General features: G+C 37.4%; 1 protein-coding gene across 2 annotated transcripts in view; it reads left to right on the top strand.

The window, feature by feature from the left end:
• ARPP21 (cAMP regulated phosphoprotein 21) overlaps positions 1 to 16,765 on the top strand; it is a 156,708-nt gene that overhangs the window by 126,709 nt on the left and 13,234 nt on the right.

Here is a 16,765-nt window from a genome sequence, read left to right as displayed (position 1 = left end):
TTTAAAAGTTGTCAACTACATAAAGTGTGTGGCAAAAGATTTTATGAGGTTTTTCTCCTCCAAGTATTTTCTTTTCTTCTCTTCAATGGCTGATGTATGCTCCTGGGCTTCTGAGTTAAATTTGGATTCTTATGTGCTTTCCTCCATGCATCCCCGAGGTGAGATACTGATTTATGACAGTGAGTGGAGATTCAGGGATTGACCACAGAAAGTGACACACCTGCATCCCATACTTCAGGTGACCTTCTTAAGCATAGTTTTCTTTGGTCACAAAAGAGATTACTAAGGACTCAGAATACAGAGCAAAAAGGGAACCCTAGGTAATGTTTTGTGGGGTTTTAGTTTTCTGTTTGCATATATGTATACATTTTGTTTTTCTAACTGGTTCTGGAGAGATAAATGTAAGGACACCACTTTTACTAAAAAATTATAGTTCTGCCATTTGTATATCATAGAAATACATATGCATAGAGGAATATAGAGGAATTTTAAATTCTTATTGAGTGTGGCAAGCAGTTTAACATTCATTATTTCTAAAACCTTTTCACTTCACAGGATCTGATTTAATGTTCTATATTCTGTTGATTAAATGTGAAGTTATAACATCAGAACTAAAATCATAAGCAATACATTATGTTCTCATGTACCTACTATTGCTAAAGGGCAGGGAAAATTCTACTTAGGTTAATTATTTTAAATCAAAATTATCCTTTTAAGTAACTGAACTTAAATTTATATGGAATTTTTGCAGAAATTATTTCATTTTTCACACCTTACTAAACAGTATATACACTGATAATATTATTGTTTGTTGTTACCTTAAATATCCTGAGCCTACCCTTCTTTTTCAAGGTTTACATCTGTCAAAATGTCAAATTCTAAGCAGGATTGCCTTGCCCTAATCTTTTTTCTTCTTCGGTAATTTGGGTTGAGAGAGTGATAGCAAAGCTTGTTAGAAACATGTCTGAGATTGATTCTGAGAGACAGTTAAGAAGCTTAGCTAAGAACAGAAACCAAGTGAGTGGGGTAGAAGGGAAATGCTGTAATGTGTAGTTAACTGGATCCCCTCTTTCACCCTGAGTCCTTCAGTTTACTGCATAGGTGAAGCATCAGTATACTGAAATCAGCCAGCAAGCTTTCTTGTCAGTTGAGCATAGCTGGGATACAATTTTGCACACACCTTCTTGCCAAGGAACAAAACTCCACCATTCCAAACAAAGAGGTGACATGTAAAGGTAAATGAAGACAGAGTGCTTTCAATGCTTCTTAAAATAAATTGAAATGTAAGTAGTTTCTTCCTAGTGAGTTACAAAATAAGAAAGATAGAAAAGACAAAAATAAGTCTTTTAAAATAGGTTAGCCTCAATAATTACTACATATAAATAATTTATTCTACATAATGGAATGTTTAAGCATAAGAACTAAGGAATTTGATTTCCTGAGTTAAAATTTCTGCCATTTATATCTGTGTGACCTTAAAGAAAGTAACTATTTTGTGCCTCAGTGTTCTCATATGGAAAATAAAGAAGATCTGAGGACTAGTCATCAAGGATTAAATACAGTAATGCAAGTGAGGGGCATTTAGTGTTTGACACATAGAGAGCAATGACTGATTATTAATGTAGCTCTGGGTACCATGTAGAGCCTGTACAAGAAATGAGCACTGATTCTGAAAACTATTCTAAGTACCCCCTCTATTATTTATGTGGAGTATCCAATAACCAATGCATTCAGTGATCTTCCATGGAAATTTAACTCTCTGGATTTTAAATGCTACTCACATGCAACTAGAGTCATGTTTTTATTCTTTGAAAAAAAATGGGAATTTTGAATTCTATTCATTTGGTTAAATACAGCCACATGGCTCTCCCAAGTTCCATTCTGAAACTAATTTGTAAATCTTCACAAGTTGGAGTAGTAATGGCACACATACTTAAGGCAATGTTGAATGCAGCATGGAGGTGCCAGTCTCTTTATTGATGTAAACAAGAGAGGCTTTGCTACTTAAAAAACAAAAAAGAAGAAGAAGAAGGAGAAGAAGCACTAACACAGAATGAAACAATCAGGTGCTAATTTGTTTCTTTGCCTGCCCTAGATGCCACTGTATGTGAGGGATTATCATAGAAAATACATTCTTTCTGGAATTTTGAGCCTTTAGGCATTTGACGTGCCAATTGCCTTCACTTGGTTGTAGTCTGTAATTTATCACTGGAGTGTCCTACCCTGCTCAAATGCGCCCTTTGTGGGCAGAGGCAAAGCTAATATACTTTCCAAGTGTATTTGAATTGCTTCAATAAATCACAGCTGCCACTGTAAGCAGTTTTATCATTTGCCAGAACAATAAGTTATCATCTTATCTTATAGATGCAATGCTTTCCAAGACTTTTATTTGTGTAAATTGTAATGCACCATCACCTATTTCTTAAAATGCAATTAAGAAGCTCATATTATACATATGTGTGTGTGTGTGTGTGTGTGTACGTGAATATATAAACATATTTTAAGGTGCAAGGAAGTATTCCAAGGCAATGGTGTGAGCTTACCAAGAAATGGGGCATTTTTTATCCTGCTTATTTTATAGCAGCAATTACTATAATGGTGTGAGCATTAAATGCTTGGAATTGGGGTTAAACTTCATTTAGCTCTTTACTGCTCCAGTGTCTCAGTGAAACTACTCTGTAAAGAAATAGGACTAAGCACAAATCATTCCTGTTAGGCCTGCCATGCATGAGATGGAGAAACCTGATGTTTTAACATATTGTCCACCTCTATTGATAACTCTACAGTCATTTCAATAAATCAAGCTGTAGAATCAAATTTTTGGCCATAGTGATCTCTGGGACTTACTTTCAATTTCTTCTTTATTTCACAATGACCAAACCACAAGTCAGAATGCATCTGATTTAAATCCTTTAGACTTCTGAGGAAGTAAATGTATTATATGAAGATATCATGTCTTAAGTTTCTAATAAGGCAAACATAATCTAACTTTTATACTGTTTCTGGACTCTATTCACCATGATGGACAATAAAGTGTGCTCTTTTTTATTGGCTTGACTGAAAAACTGCTTAATATTTATAAATTAATTTGCCATCCATTCTTGCATGATAAGAAAATAATTTTGTTTGTAATTGCCTCAATAGTTCACTCCAAGCAGAGAAAAGAAGTCTATAAAAATGCCAAGTTTTATAATTAGAAACTAATTTATTTGTTTCAAAGCCAAGTGTTTTCCTATGTACATGGTAATATTTGAATTAGCTTTAATTCTGTCTTTATTTATTAACAAGAAGGGACTTATATGTCCTATCATGAAATTTCAGACTTTTCCATGCAGCTCTGTCAGTTTGCAATGGTTGTTTATTTTTATATTACACTCCTCGATAGCCATTACTAAGAACTTCATAAACCTCCTCTTCATGCCTGACTACAGGATCTCTAACCCAGTGTTTCTAGGTGGTGGTACCATCATAAAACCCTTGAACAAAACTCCCAGCCCACCAGTCCTTAAACATTATTATTCAAATCAGCATGGGAACTCTGCCATCATCCCCATCATTCAGGTGCACCCATGATTTTCACCTCATTACTCACACTTATGCAGTTTCTGGCTCTATCAACAACTTCCTTGCTTCTCTGAGGCCTGACCCAATAAACGCATCCAGCTCCAGGCTCATGCTTTTCCGTGTGTGTGTGTGTGTGTGTGTGTGTGTGTGTGTGTGTGTGTTTGCATGATGAATGAAGGTTGGAGAGGATAGACTTGAGATGAGGATTCAGATTCTCCACAGTTTTAAGTAGATAGAATTTTGCCTTTCCCCTTCCCATTTCCTCTTTTCCCCAGACCCTCACCTCATTCCCTTTTCTCTTTTAATCCATGGAAGGGAAGTGGTTTCCTGTTCTCCAGGATAGATTCAGCTGGCAAATTCTACTCCAAACAGTAAGTGGAAGGAGGCCTATCATTTGGCAGATTTAGTCATTTTTCAGAAATATGGAACACTGGCTAACACTGACATACAGAGTCTAAATTCTTTTCTAGAAAACCAATTACATGAGACTATCACTAGTTTGTAACTACTCATTTAATAAAATAAAAATAACTGATATTTGATTTATGATAGCATCACTAATTTCAATAGTAGTGTGTCTTTGAAGAAAAGAAATATACAACAAAAAGAGCATTACTTCATGTATGATTGTTTGCTTCTATAAGGAATCCCATTCACAAATTTGCTTTTTACTAAAAATCCCATTTTAGCACATTGAGTTTTACATTTTTAAGTGCTTAATTAAGCATGACTCACTGTAATTTGTCTTATCACTGAAAGGCCACCTGCACCCTTTTCTAAATCATTACCATAATACAGTGTTATTACTATAATCATTTTATCATTAACTGCTTGCTATTTATTGTCATGTTGTCAGAGTATCCTTTAAACACTAGCATAACATTTTAAAATCCTAAATTCACTTTACAGGCATAGTTTACTAAAGAATTAGAAGTGTTATATGTTACAGATATTAGAAAAGGCTAGTATATAAGAATCTCTTCTTTGAGTGTCAACCTATATTAAGCCTAAGTGAAAGGTAATGGGAAATGATTATCGATAATCCTTGAAGAAATTTCTTTCTCTCTCTTCCTCTCTTTCTCTCTCACTCTCTGTCTATACATATGTGCATATGTATGTGTATATACATGATTATATATCCATATGATTATATACCTATATCTTGAGAAGGTAAAAATCATCTCAGACCGAGAAAGTAGAAAGCTGCACAGCCTTTCATCAGGCTGCAGTAGCAGACACAGATTATTCCAAGAGAAAAATTAACAGGAAACAACATGCCTGCGAAGAGGCACTGCAGCCGTAGGGAATCATAATAACCCTTTTATTTGAGTGACTACTGCCCTCTCCACTCTTGCCTGGAACACCTATGTCACTGTAACATAAAGTAGCAGCCTCAATTTACAACCCAAAGGCGGAGCTTCAGGTAGACATTTCTGCTCAGAAGATTCCACATCTATCTTAGCTTTGTGGTTCCAAAGGAAATAGGATCCTGAGTCTGCTATGCAGTCTAGACAGGATGTTCACTCCTTGACACAGCCCTGCTTTGCTTTAAGTCTGTCAAAACACTGCTTCATTTAAAAATTATTTAATGGTCCTGAGTTCGCTATCTTTTATTGCTGAGATACCCCGTGGCTCCTCTGCTTTACTGCCTCCCTCATTGCAAAGAATAATAATTTGTCAGCCTGCAGTTTTGATCTTGGTTATCTTAGGTTTGCTAGGCTAACACTATCTCTTTCTATCCTTCCAAGCCCTTTTGATGATAACTTGGAACAGACTTTCTTTGTTCCCTGCATAGAAAAGAACACATTCCAGTAGCTAAAGCCATACTATCTTGCTAAGAAACAGAAAATGTCATTTGATATGGAAACAGTGGTAGTAGAGTCATTGCTTGGAAGGGCATATGGTGGTTTGGCTTGAAAATGTACGAACAATTTATTGCTAACTATCAAAATAAGAAGTGTACAACTCTTGTGGGAGTGTGGGAGTATGTAGCGATGGAGAAGTTTCACAATCCAGGTGACTCCCTACTTGAAGTTGCCATGTTGGTACAGTTAACAGAGTACACTGCATCGGTGCAAATCTACAAGAAGCTAGAAACCTTCTCCATCAAAACAGTTGTTGACTACAAAATACTCATTCAAAAAAAATTTTTTATATTCCCTGGGATGAAATCCAAATCTATTTTATATGAGACTCTGCTTCCCAGCATAACCCCAAACTATGCTTCTAAATTATCTTATAGAAAGAACATCTTACTTCCTTAGATGTCTAAAATTCCTCCTTTCATTCATTTCATTTTCTTTATCAACTTGTCCTAGGAAAGAGTGGGTTGGTGTTACCAAAGGTAGTTTATTTCAGGATATATATTGGCAAGATTAGTAAAATGGTTAAGCATTCTTAGCCTTGGAACAGTTTGATGCTTTTATAGCTCAGACTGCCTCTAATCTTAGAAATGTGGCCTTTCATCTCAATTATCTGGAAACTGAGCATTCTAGAATAGCATATGGTTCTTTTCATCACAGGCAGAATTTACTGTTTGTAGTCAAACAGTTGCTGCCACATTTTTAGAAGACCTTGAAGAATGGTCTGAAGACACACCCAGCCTTTAGAAATGTGAATGCACTTGACTATGAGTTTCCATTGGTGGGCAGTGATTTTGCCACCTTGTGTGGATTTCACAATTGCTGAGCACTATTTTTGAGCTTGGTAGATAGCCTGCCAGAAGAATTAAACATCAAATGCTTAAACTGTAAACAGTAGCCTGCTGAATGTATCCTATGCCACAATTCTTTATGCCCTAATCAACAGTTTGTGTCATTTATGATTTATTCTACAATCAGAGGCTATGTTGAGAATCACTGCAGTAATATATCATTTTGATTAGTAGATGGCTGTTTGGTGGAACAAATAGAATGAATTACTAGTCAATAAGGAGGATCCAGGATTTTCAAAGTAAAGCAGGACAATGCTCATCAATATTGGGTAAACATTAAGGTCATGAATTGAGGGAGCTGGAAGGGTCATCCAGTACTCTCATTTTTAACCTGAAGAAACTGAGGAATAGTTGAATATGTACCTTGCTCAAAGCTACAGAGCTCATCTGTGAGTGCCCTGGGGCTCCACTTAGAAATAATTTTCTTTCTCTTTTGTCAAGTGCTATCTCTCCCTAGGACCTACAGTCCCACTTGGCCAGCATGGGAAGTCAGGTGTTGATGGTCACAGTTCTTTTCAGGCTGGTGTTTCCTGACCTCTGGGCACATTGGTGACCATTGCCTCAGAGTTGCCTGCAGGTTCCACTCTCTAGAGATAAGAAGTTCATGTGAAGTATTACATAACATCAGAAGGTAATGATCTTTTATTTTTTTAGGATGCAGTCTCACTCTGTCACCCAGGCTGGAGTGCAGTGGCATGATCTCAGCTCACTGCAACCTCCACCTCCTGGGTTCAAGCGATTCTCCTGCCTCAGCCTCCTGAGTAGCTGGGACTACAGGCACCCACCGTCATGCCTGGCTAATTTTTGTATTTTTAGTAGAGACGGGGTTTCACCATGTTGGCCAGCCTGGTCTTCAATTCCTGACCTCAGGTGATCTGCCTGCCATGGCCTCCCAAAGTGCTGGGATTACAGGCATGAGCCACCGCGCCTGGACAGGAGGTAATGATATTTTATCTATCAACATTTATTCAACAATAATACAGTACATTTATTAGGCACCTATTGTGTGCAGGCATCACACTGCATAGAATGTGCAGGGTAAGCAAAGTGTGAACAATGAGACAAAAATAATATAGAAGTAGTCTCTTAAGGGAATTATAGTCAAGAAGGAAAGGAAAAGTGACTAAAAATCATGGCATAATCATATAAATTAAAGCAATTTTTAAGGCCTTTGGACCATATTATGTTCAGATCAAGAGTTTTATTTTGTTTTTCTTTTTTGTTTGTTCATTCTTAATCATGTTAATGTAGACTGACTTTAACAGACCTTAAGAAAATCTAATTCACATCAGGCAAGATTTATTTTTTTTAACAACTTAATATCAGATTTGGTTCAGGCTTAATATTATCTTTGTAAGTAGCAAATGTAGCTGTTATTTGAAGCCATTAAAATACTAAATTTGGCTGCAGCTGGTTATTGCACCCAGTCAGAAATGTAAAACTGATGAATTTGACAAGTTTAATTTGAAGCATTTGTGGGCATCTGCTGAAGTATGAAGTATCAGTATCAGTTATTCTTGGAAATGAAATGAAAAGAAAGAATATTTAAATGGCAAACATCTTCCAGAGCTTAAAAAAATTGTGTCATAATAATATTTACCAAATTGTCCCAATAAAACAGTTCTGTTTGAATTTTAGAATGTTAGACTCAAAAGAAATCTTTAACAGATCCAATTTAGCCCAGGCCCCTAGCTTTACAGTCAGATTAATGATAAGGAAACTGAGGCCAAAAAAAGTTAAGTAACCTACTCAGAGCCTTACTGCTCAGTAAAACGTTGTGAGCTGATATTCAGTTTGCTGAACAATTGGTTGGTGATTAGTCCAGCACTCCAGCACTCCTTGTTTTAGCAGTCAGGTATGTTTTCTGTGCTCAGAGATGAGTCAGCATCCTCCTGGGTGGACCTCAAAATCTCACATTCTCTACCACATTTCCATTATGCCTTTTTCAACATGTTTTTCTTCTGGTCCAGTGAACTTACTCTACAGGATATAGTCCTCCCCTCTTTTTATTCCACTTTATTTTGGGCAGTCATCTGTGTGGCAATCACAGATTTATTAGTTGCAAATAAATGAAAGAGCTTTGGATGCCTGAAAACAGCTGCACAGGCTTGCCTGGGTTGATGCATTGATGTCAGCCTCTGAGCTCAGGGTGTGTGCCAGAGTCTGGATCAGCTGCTCTTCCAGAATTGCACTCCTATAACACAGCCTGGCATTATTAGGTTGCAATTATTTTTGCCTACAGCTGGCTATTCTTCATAGCCATTTTACTTTTTATTAAAGTGAGATAAAAATGATTTTGTGCTTGAAAAGCTGCTGTTTTGGCCATATCTTGAGCATAAGCATTGAATTTTTTATCATTCATAGGACTCAAGCAGGGTCTTGAAAATGAGTAGAAAGTATATCATCTTAAGGATAAAACATATTGTTACAATATAATGCGTTTTTGGTGAACCCTGGGAGTGGCGTACTCTTAGCAGGAAGTGAATTTCTAACTTCAAATCGTTTTTTAAATTATAATTATGGGCAACTTGAGTGCTTTCTATATGCCAGACAGTTTGCTTAAGGGTATTACATCGCTTAATCCTCTCCCTGACTGTATGAGGTTGATATCATTAATTGTGTCGCCTTCCCTATTTTACAGATGATGGAAGTAGAAATTTGGCAGGGGAAGTAACTGCCCTACGATATACAAGGAGTCTGTCTTAAAGACCAGGTCTTTACCATAATAAATTGCCTCTCATCACTTGACAATTTGTGCCTACAAAATCAAACAATAATTATATTTACTTCCTCCCTCAAAATGGTTTTTACCAGTGTTAGAATGTTTGCATCCACGGAGACATCATTAGATGTCTAGTCATGGATAGTAGGTATCAAATAGCAGCTCTCTCACACCTAGGTAAAGTGGTTGTAATCATTTATTTTTAAGCTACTCAACAATGTCCTTCATCATGATCTTGTTAATAATGCCAGGCCACTAAGGAGTTATAGTTCATGAAATTTCATCATGTAAGCTTTCCAAGGGCCCTCACTGCTGAAATGCCAACTTTCTTTAATTAAAATTTTATCCTCAAAAGTAACAGCCGTATGTGTTTTTTTTTAGTTAGTTAATAATAAAACTAATTATTGTGCTACATCTTAGACTACATCTATTTTAAATATGGGCACTTGTAGCTTTGTGTTCTCTGGCATCATTACCAAGGCAATATCAACTAAGCTGATGATTCTATCAGGAGGTACTGGGGACACATTTTAATCAGATACATTTGTAAGGCAGTGTCTGTGTCCCACTTTTGCTGTAAGTCACATTGATGGTGAGGTACTAAAGCTTCACTGCTCAGTTAAGTGTTCCTTACAAATGTAGCTATGGTAAGATAGAGATCATTTCCAAAAATGTGCTTACTGACTTGATAACAGTTTAAAAATGATTTCCTATCAGGTGCAGTGGTGTGCGCCTATAGTCCCAGCTACTCGGGAGGCTGAGGAAGGAGGATTGCTTGAGCCTAGAAGTTTGATGCCAGCCTGGGCAACATAGCAAGACCCTTATAAGAAAATTTCCCATATGATAAGAAATGTTTTTAAAATATGGCTGAAAATATTACTATGTGAGACAAAATTTATGCTTTGGGATGTCATATCAGGAAAACTTTTCTTCTACATTAAATTTACAAAGACCTCTCCAAGCTGTGGGTTGTCCCTCTTGGATCAGTCTTAGATGCCTGAACTTGTCTAAGTGACATTGAATTGCTCTTTATCAACGGATATGCATTCTTTGTGAATTCTTCAAGCCCTCCCTCCCTCTTCTACCCCCTTTTAAATACTTAGAATCCTTCTGGAGGAGTATATTGAGAAGCAGACTCTGTTTGAATTGTGTTATACTTGGATGATAAAGAATGAGTTACTCATCTCTCCTGCTGAATTAAGGGTTTTCAATTCTGGATTCTTGTGACTGGGTTTCTGGGCTTCCAGAAGAAACCAGAGAAATTTTATTCAAATTGCTTTTATATGTGCCTGTATACAACTAAGTAGAAAAGTGGTTCTAGAGAAATTTTCTCTGGAGAAAGTTTCAGAGAAATTTTATGCAAAATAACTTTTGTATGTGGCTGGGTACAGTTAACTAGAAAAGGGCCTCAATACATTATAAAATCTTTGATGTGATCCTTATTTCTTTATAAATATTAAATGTCAGTGTCCTTGATCAATAATTTTTCTTAGTAGTGCCCTGTTCTTCCCATTTCAAAGATGAGTGAGGAAACTAAGCAGCAGTTCCTAAACTGAAGACTGAAGGTTTCTGGGAGTTTCTGCTGTTAAAGATAATAAGTAAAATATGTCAATTTAAATAAGATTAATACAAATTAATATAACCATTCTATCACACCCCACTCCCCACAGAAAGAATTTTGGAAATGCTCTCTGAGTGACTGGTAGTAGAAATTCGATGAGGGAGCATGCCACAACTTAATCATTCATTTCTGTAGGCACTGTTTTGAACCTGATTAGATGCCAAGCTGTTTTAAATAGTTTTAATCCCTTGCCTTACATTGATTAACTTACATGCATGTGAACAGTTGGTTAAAGACAAAGAAAATGAGAAACAAATGCAATTTATCAGGAGTGCAGAATAAATCCCATTTCTCTAAGTTCATTTCAACAAAACCTTCACTGTGTTTATAAAAATGTGTATACATATGCATACACATGAAAACACAGTGTATGTGCATATGTGTGTAAATGTACATATGTATGTGCATGTGAGTGTATATACATATGTGTGTGTATATATATGTAGTTACTGTACACTTTACCATCTAAGCCCATACACATCTGAGAGGGAAAAAGAGGGCTATTAATAAATAAACTAGAGCTACAGCCATTAACGGACATATCTGGTCATCCCATAGAAAACTGGAAAATTTGCGTTTTATTAAAACAAAGTTAGGAGTCAGAAAGTTGGGTTGGATTTTAATCTTCATTTTATGCAATCTATTTTACAATGTATATTAAATATAAGCTACTGATTAAAAATAAATAAGCAAATAAATTCCAAAATATAGAGACAGAAAATAGTGACATTTATATCTCATTTCCTTTTTTTTGAAAGAATAAAGGCTATCTATAATCTATAATATGTTTTTCTGTGGATAAGTGCTTGCAGTGAGCAGCATAAATGCTTTTGTCTTATTGATCAATTAGAAACAAAATACAAAGATCAAAACCAGCCAGTTGACTTTTTAAATGCATAAAGTGTAATATTTTCAAACATTGTTTGGATATTTTGTCTATTTTGGTACTTTAACATGTCTTTAATTTAATGTCCATTTTACTATTTATTCAGTCCCTAAAGCCCAACATTTCAAAATATGTCTGTTTATAAATCATATTTTTACATAAATAGAAAATAAATTAAACATCATTTATCATTTATTAAATGGAGAAAAGTAAAATTGTTCCATGTGTGTTGAGAATGTTATTAAACATTGCATTTTAAAGAATATTAGAATTTTATCAATAATATGTTAATTGAAATATTATGCTTTCTTTAAAAAAATCACTTGCTCAATCTTTTAGTGCACAAAAAAATTACAAAATGGTTACATCAGAAACACTGGGACAGTAGAAGATTCTCTATACCTCTGCAAGGGACTCAGATGTGTTAGGTGCTGAGAAGCCCTGTAATAGTCTAACAAGTTAGAAGACAAGCCCTTCATGAGAGCAGCTGGCCACAGAAAGCAGAGAAAGGGTGGGCAACATTTTGTGTCTCATCTTTGATGCAACGACACGGAGCTCCACTTAATAAGTCACCAGAAAAAGTTGGAAAGGTACCTGCTTGAATCCAGAGTGCACTCAGCACCCTTTTGCCCTTGGATGGCTTTGGGTGAAAGGGAGCTCTCCTTTGATGGGAAGAAAATGTAGCCTATTGTAGGAAGTGTAAGCATAGCTTTGATTAGGAGACAAAAGACACAGTGGAACTGGGTTTATTCCTTATATGAGGACAAGAAGGAGACCTCAATTTTCTCTGAATACTTGGTGACACACATGGAGTAGAGCTTCTAACTAAGGAATACAGCAGACTGGCTGTCCTAAAATTACAGCCCAGAAATCACTGCTCTCCCAGGGATGGGAGTCTGGGCTCAAGTGCCTTTCTAGGTCGTTCCTGCCTGGATATCTGCTCCCCAATTAGGACTAGCTTGACCTTCCACTCCCTGCTGTATGGAGAGTTTTGCCTACCATCATTTTCAGAGCTGCTTCTGCCACTTTTGCTACTAGGGATTAAAATTTCTCTATAATCCAAAGGCAGAAAAGAGCATTCATTGCCTGACCCATGTTCTCTTCCATGTGACTAGCACATAATGGCTGTACCTCGGCTCTTGTGGAAATTTAGAGTGTGGAAGCCCTAGAAGGAGCAGTTCCAGGAATAGTGTGTGTGTGCTTTTGTTTTTGGCGGATCCGTCTTGGTACTACCAACACCCAGTTTGTTCTACATCTATGGAATAATTCTGGAGAGAGTGAAAATACCCCTATTTACTGAGCACCATTTAGTGGAAACTAATGGTAACTACTACACAGTAAATGCCATGTGCTGAGCAAGTCACATTACCTGACATCTACCTGACCTTCACAAAAGCCCTGGGAAGGTGGGAATTAACTTGTTCCCAGTTAATAAGCAAGAAAAGTGAAGCTCAAAGATATCAGGCAACTTCCCAGAGTCTCACAGAGTCAGTGGTTGGAAGAACTAGCATGGAGCTTGTGAGTTTCCCATTAGAAAGCAAAAATTCCTTAGATTTAAACCAGAAAACTATTCAGTCTCATTTAAATATCACTTCATACTATTCACCTTGAAGATGATTGCTTTAAATATCTGAACAAATTATGGCTAAATGTACTAAACTTGAGACTAACTTCCAGTATAGCATTTTCTAAACCAAATATGATGTCAGAATTGCAAGGACCAGTTAAGGTCATTGTAGAAATAACATAGATCCTCCTTTTTTCTGTTTCATTTCCCTGAAATAGTCTTCACCCATTGTTATCTATTTGATCTCAGCCATCTGGTTCTGCAGCCAGAGAAGGAAAATGTCAAATTCAACAAAATGAGTAGTACTGCTAGAGTTGAATCATAATTTAACTTTTTTTTTTTTTGGTCTACAAGATATTTAAACAGTAACATTGCTTAATAATACTTCTTAAGTTATTATCAATTCCCTACAAACGTTGCCATTTCCTCCAGATGGAAAGGCAAGCATTAGGACTATGAGTCAAACACTCTACCCTAATATCTAATGACATATAAATTTGAGAGTTAACATTTACTTTAATTGCTGAAGCAGTCATGCTAAGTGCATCATCTGACATATTACCAGGTGTTAAAAAGGGTAATTTCTGAGGGGAAAAAAAGTCTCTAAAACCAAGAGACAGTATTCCACTAAAAGTGTTGTTCATCTCTTTTAAAAAATCTTCAGTTAAATAGATTGCCTCAGTAGTTTGGGAAATGGTCCCTGACATGGAAACATATTTCTGTAATCTTTGAAGGGAAGGGGAGTGCTGGTTATTCTCTGTGTTTCCTCCGAACACATAGCCATTCTCTATCCATCTCTCCTGATGCATCTGTCAGGTTCCTTTGCCCCCTGTTTTCCACCTGGGTTTTGCTAATGGAAGGCATCAGCTGCAAGAGATCAAAGGGCAGAGGGAGAGACAGCAGGCAGAGGGAGAGCCAGCGAGCAGTCCTCACCGTTCCCTTTTCACCTTGGGATGCAGCTGGTTCTGGCAGGCAGCACCTCCTCTCAGCTCTTGCTAACTGCTCCTAACACTGGTTTCTCCCCTAAGACCTACAGACAAGGGGAGAAAACAGTTCCCTACTGTTATTATGCTCTGGTGTCTTCCTCACTTGTTGATCCCTCAACTTACCTACTCCCTTTGTTAAAACCTCTTCAATTGAATCATTTCAATGGAATTCCATTGCTTGACAGGACTCTGAGGAGATGGGGGAAAAGTCACTAAAATACCTGTGTCCTAATTCTGGCACTTCTAAACTGTATGGTCTTAAACGATCTACACAATTCCTCGAGCTTCACTTTTATCTTCTGTAAAGTGAGAATAATAATGATACCCACTTCACAAAGCACTGAGCCCTGTGAGTACAATAAGGTGCACCAGGAATTGTTACTATTAGTTTGAATAAAGAAAGGAGACTGCTTGCTTTCCTGTTTGAGTTAGTGTAAGTGTAATCCACTATATGGCCTCCTTGAAATTTTGCCTATTGGTAATTAACTACTAATATGTATTTCTAAACTTTGGGATAGAATGATAGAAATGAGCTGATAGTTTTAAAAGAGATGGTTTGAATCCATTTTTTGAAACTCATACATTTCTTGAACCTCCAAAACTTATATTTTCTTTCTCGCTAATGGCTTACTCTGTTATCTTAGAAAAGTTTGTTGGTAGCTCCTGGGGGCAAATTAGGTAAGTCCAGTTCACATATAAAAGATGTATTTTCCGGGTTCCTAGTAATGACACAATAGCAGCAGAACTGGCACAACTGGGGGAAGAAAATGGCTTTTTCTCCCAATTATGAAGTACTTGTGGACTATTACCAACAAAACAGAACACAATTCCTCAGTGTGAGCATTCAGGAAGCAAAAATATTTCTTGCAATCTAGTCTGCCACATTTAGAGGAAGCACCGTGGCATACATGTTGGGGAAGTTAGTTACCAAAAACTGGGATTTTGTCCCTGATTTATGAGAAATTCAGTGTGTGATCCTGAACAAGAAGCTGTCTTACTCCTCTAAACCTCAGCTGCAGCACCCAGAGTTTCTTGTGCCAGGGTATCACCACATCCATTGTACATACTCAAGATAAATGAATGTAGGCTTAGTGAGGGTCAAAAAAAAAAGCGGGGGGCGGGTGGTGGTTAGAAAAGCAAGAAATACCACCTCAAGGAGGAGTAGGTGAGATCCAGTCTCTTGTTTGCTTCTCTTTTAGGTAAAATGTTAAGGCGTATTCATAAAGGAGCAAACTCACATTTACATCCTAAAAAACATGAGGCTACAAGAATCTCATCTTGTTTTCCAAATGCCTCGCCAAGTTTGAGAATGCCAAACATAACCTGTTTCAGATGCCTTTTTCCCTCCTTTTTCTCACTCCTCTTTTTAGTCCCTTTCCATATTCCCTCCTCTTTTCCCTTTCTGGACCTGTCATTGCCCCATCCCAACATCAAGAAGTAGAATTTAAAAACTGTGCTGTTAGAAGGAAGCTCTTTCACATCCCCTTGCCCGGAGGCAAAGGGGATAAGAGAAAGTAGTTACTGTCTGTCCAGATTTTTTTACACTATTGTGATAATGATAAATCATTCCCCGTCTGCACTGGCAAGGCTTTGGACTCTGTGTTCTGTATACATTGCTTCTTCATTCATTTTCTTCAAGTTTTTATTTGCTAGCTTATTTTCTGCTTATGTGCCATTGCAAGATACTTGTGGAGTGGCTGGAATAGGACAGTTTCTTTATCAGCATCATCAATGAATGTTCTTGAGGCACTGCATGTGAAATACAGGGCTAAGCAAACATGTATAAGATATGCTTCTTTTCCCAGAGGATTGCAATCTACCTAAGAAGCAGGAGCTAAACAAGTAATAAAATGCGATTCAAGGTCATAAAAGTAGGGAGTGCAAAGAATGAGGAATGGGCAGTTGCATATATTGGTTATTGCCAGAGGCTCAACCACTGGTGTATGTCCTACAAGAGAGATATTAGCCTATCCTGACACCTTTTGATGAAAATATTGTGCCCCTTTTACAGATAAGGACAATGAACTAAGAGTAGAGATGGCCTCCCCCACAGTGTAATTTGCCAGATCCCACTACTTACTCTGTGAGGGAAAAAAAAATAATGAGTGGGCTAAACAATAGGAATTCAAGGCAATGTGTTTGAGAGCCAAGGCCCAGCAGAGATTCTCAAAGTGTGGTACCCAGACAAGCAGCATCAGCATCACCTGGGAACCTGTCAGAAGTGCATATGTTTGAGCCCCAACCCAAACCTGCTCAATCAGAATCTAAGCGTCTGGGCATTAAGGCTTAGCAATTCGTATTTTAATAGGACCCAAGAGGTTATTTGGAGGCAGGCTAAAGTTGAGAACCATTAACCCAGGAACAATGTATTTCAGCTGGGTGGGGAAGCAGGCAATCAGAGACAGAGGCGAGATGGTGAGGCTGAGTTTAGTGGCAAGCAGTGAGAATCCAAAGCTCTGAGATGGCAGCCTGCAGACCTGGCCAGGTGTGAATGGGGCTGCTATAGCACCCTTCAGTGAGTAGCCTGGTGTCCTGCTGAGGATAAAATGTGAGGACTGTTCCCGGTTTTCTTAGACCACGTGGTCCTGCTATGTCATTACTCTCAAGACAGGGATCCCTCTGCCTGAGAATTTAGATAGCTGGCTGTCCCTTGTGAGGGAGCTCCTCTGCAGCCTCAAGGGAACTTCAAGAAAAGAGGTTTATGAC

Source organism: Pongo abelii, chromosome 2 (assembly GCF_028885655.2).
Source record: "Pongo abelii isolate AG06213 chromosome 2, NHGRI_mPonAbe1-v2.0_pri, whole genome shotgun sequence".
In the NCBI taxonomy this organism is placed as follows: domain Eukaryota; kingdom Metazoa; phylum Chordata; class Mammalia; order Primates; family Hominidae; genus Pongo; species Pongo abelii.
The sequence above is the reverse complement of the archived record's forward strand: the minus strand, read 5'-3'. Positions and strand labels throughout refer to the sequence as shown.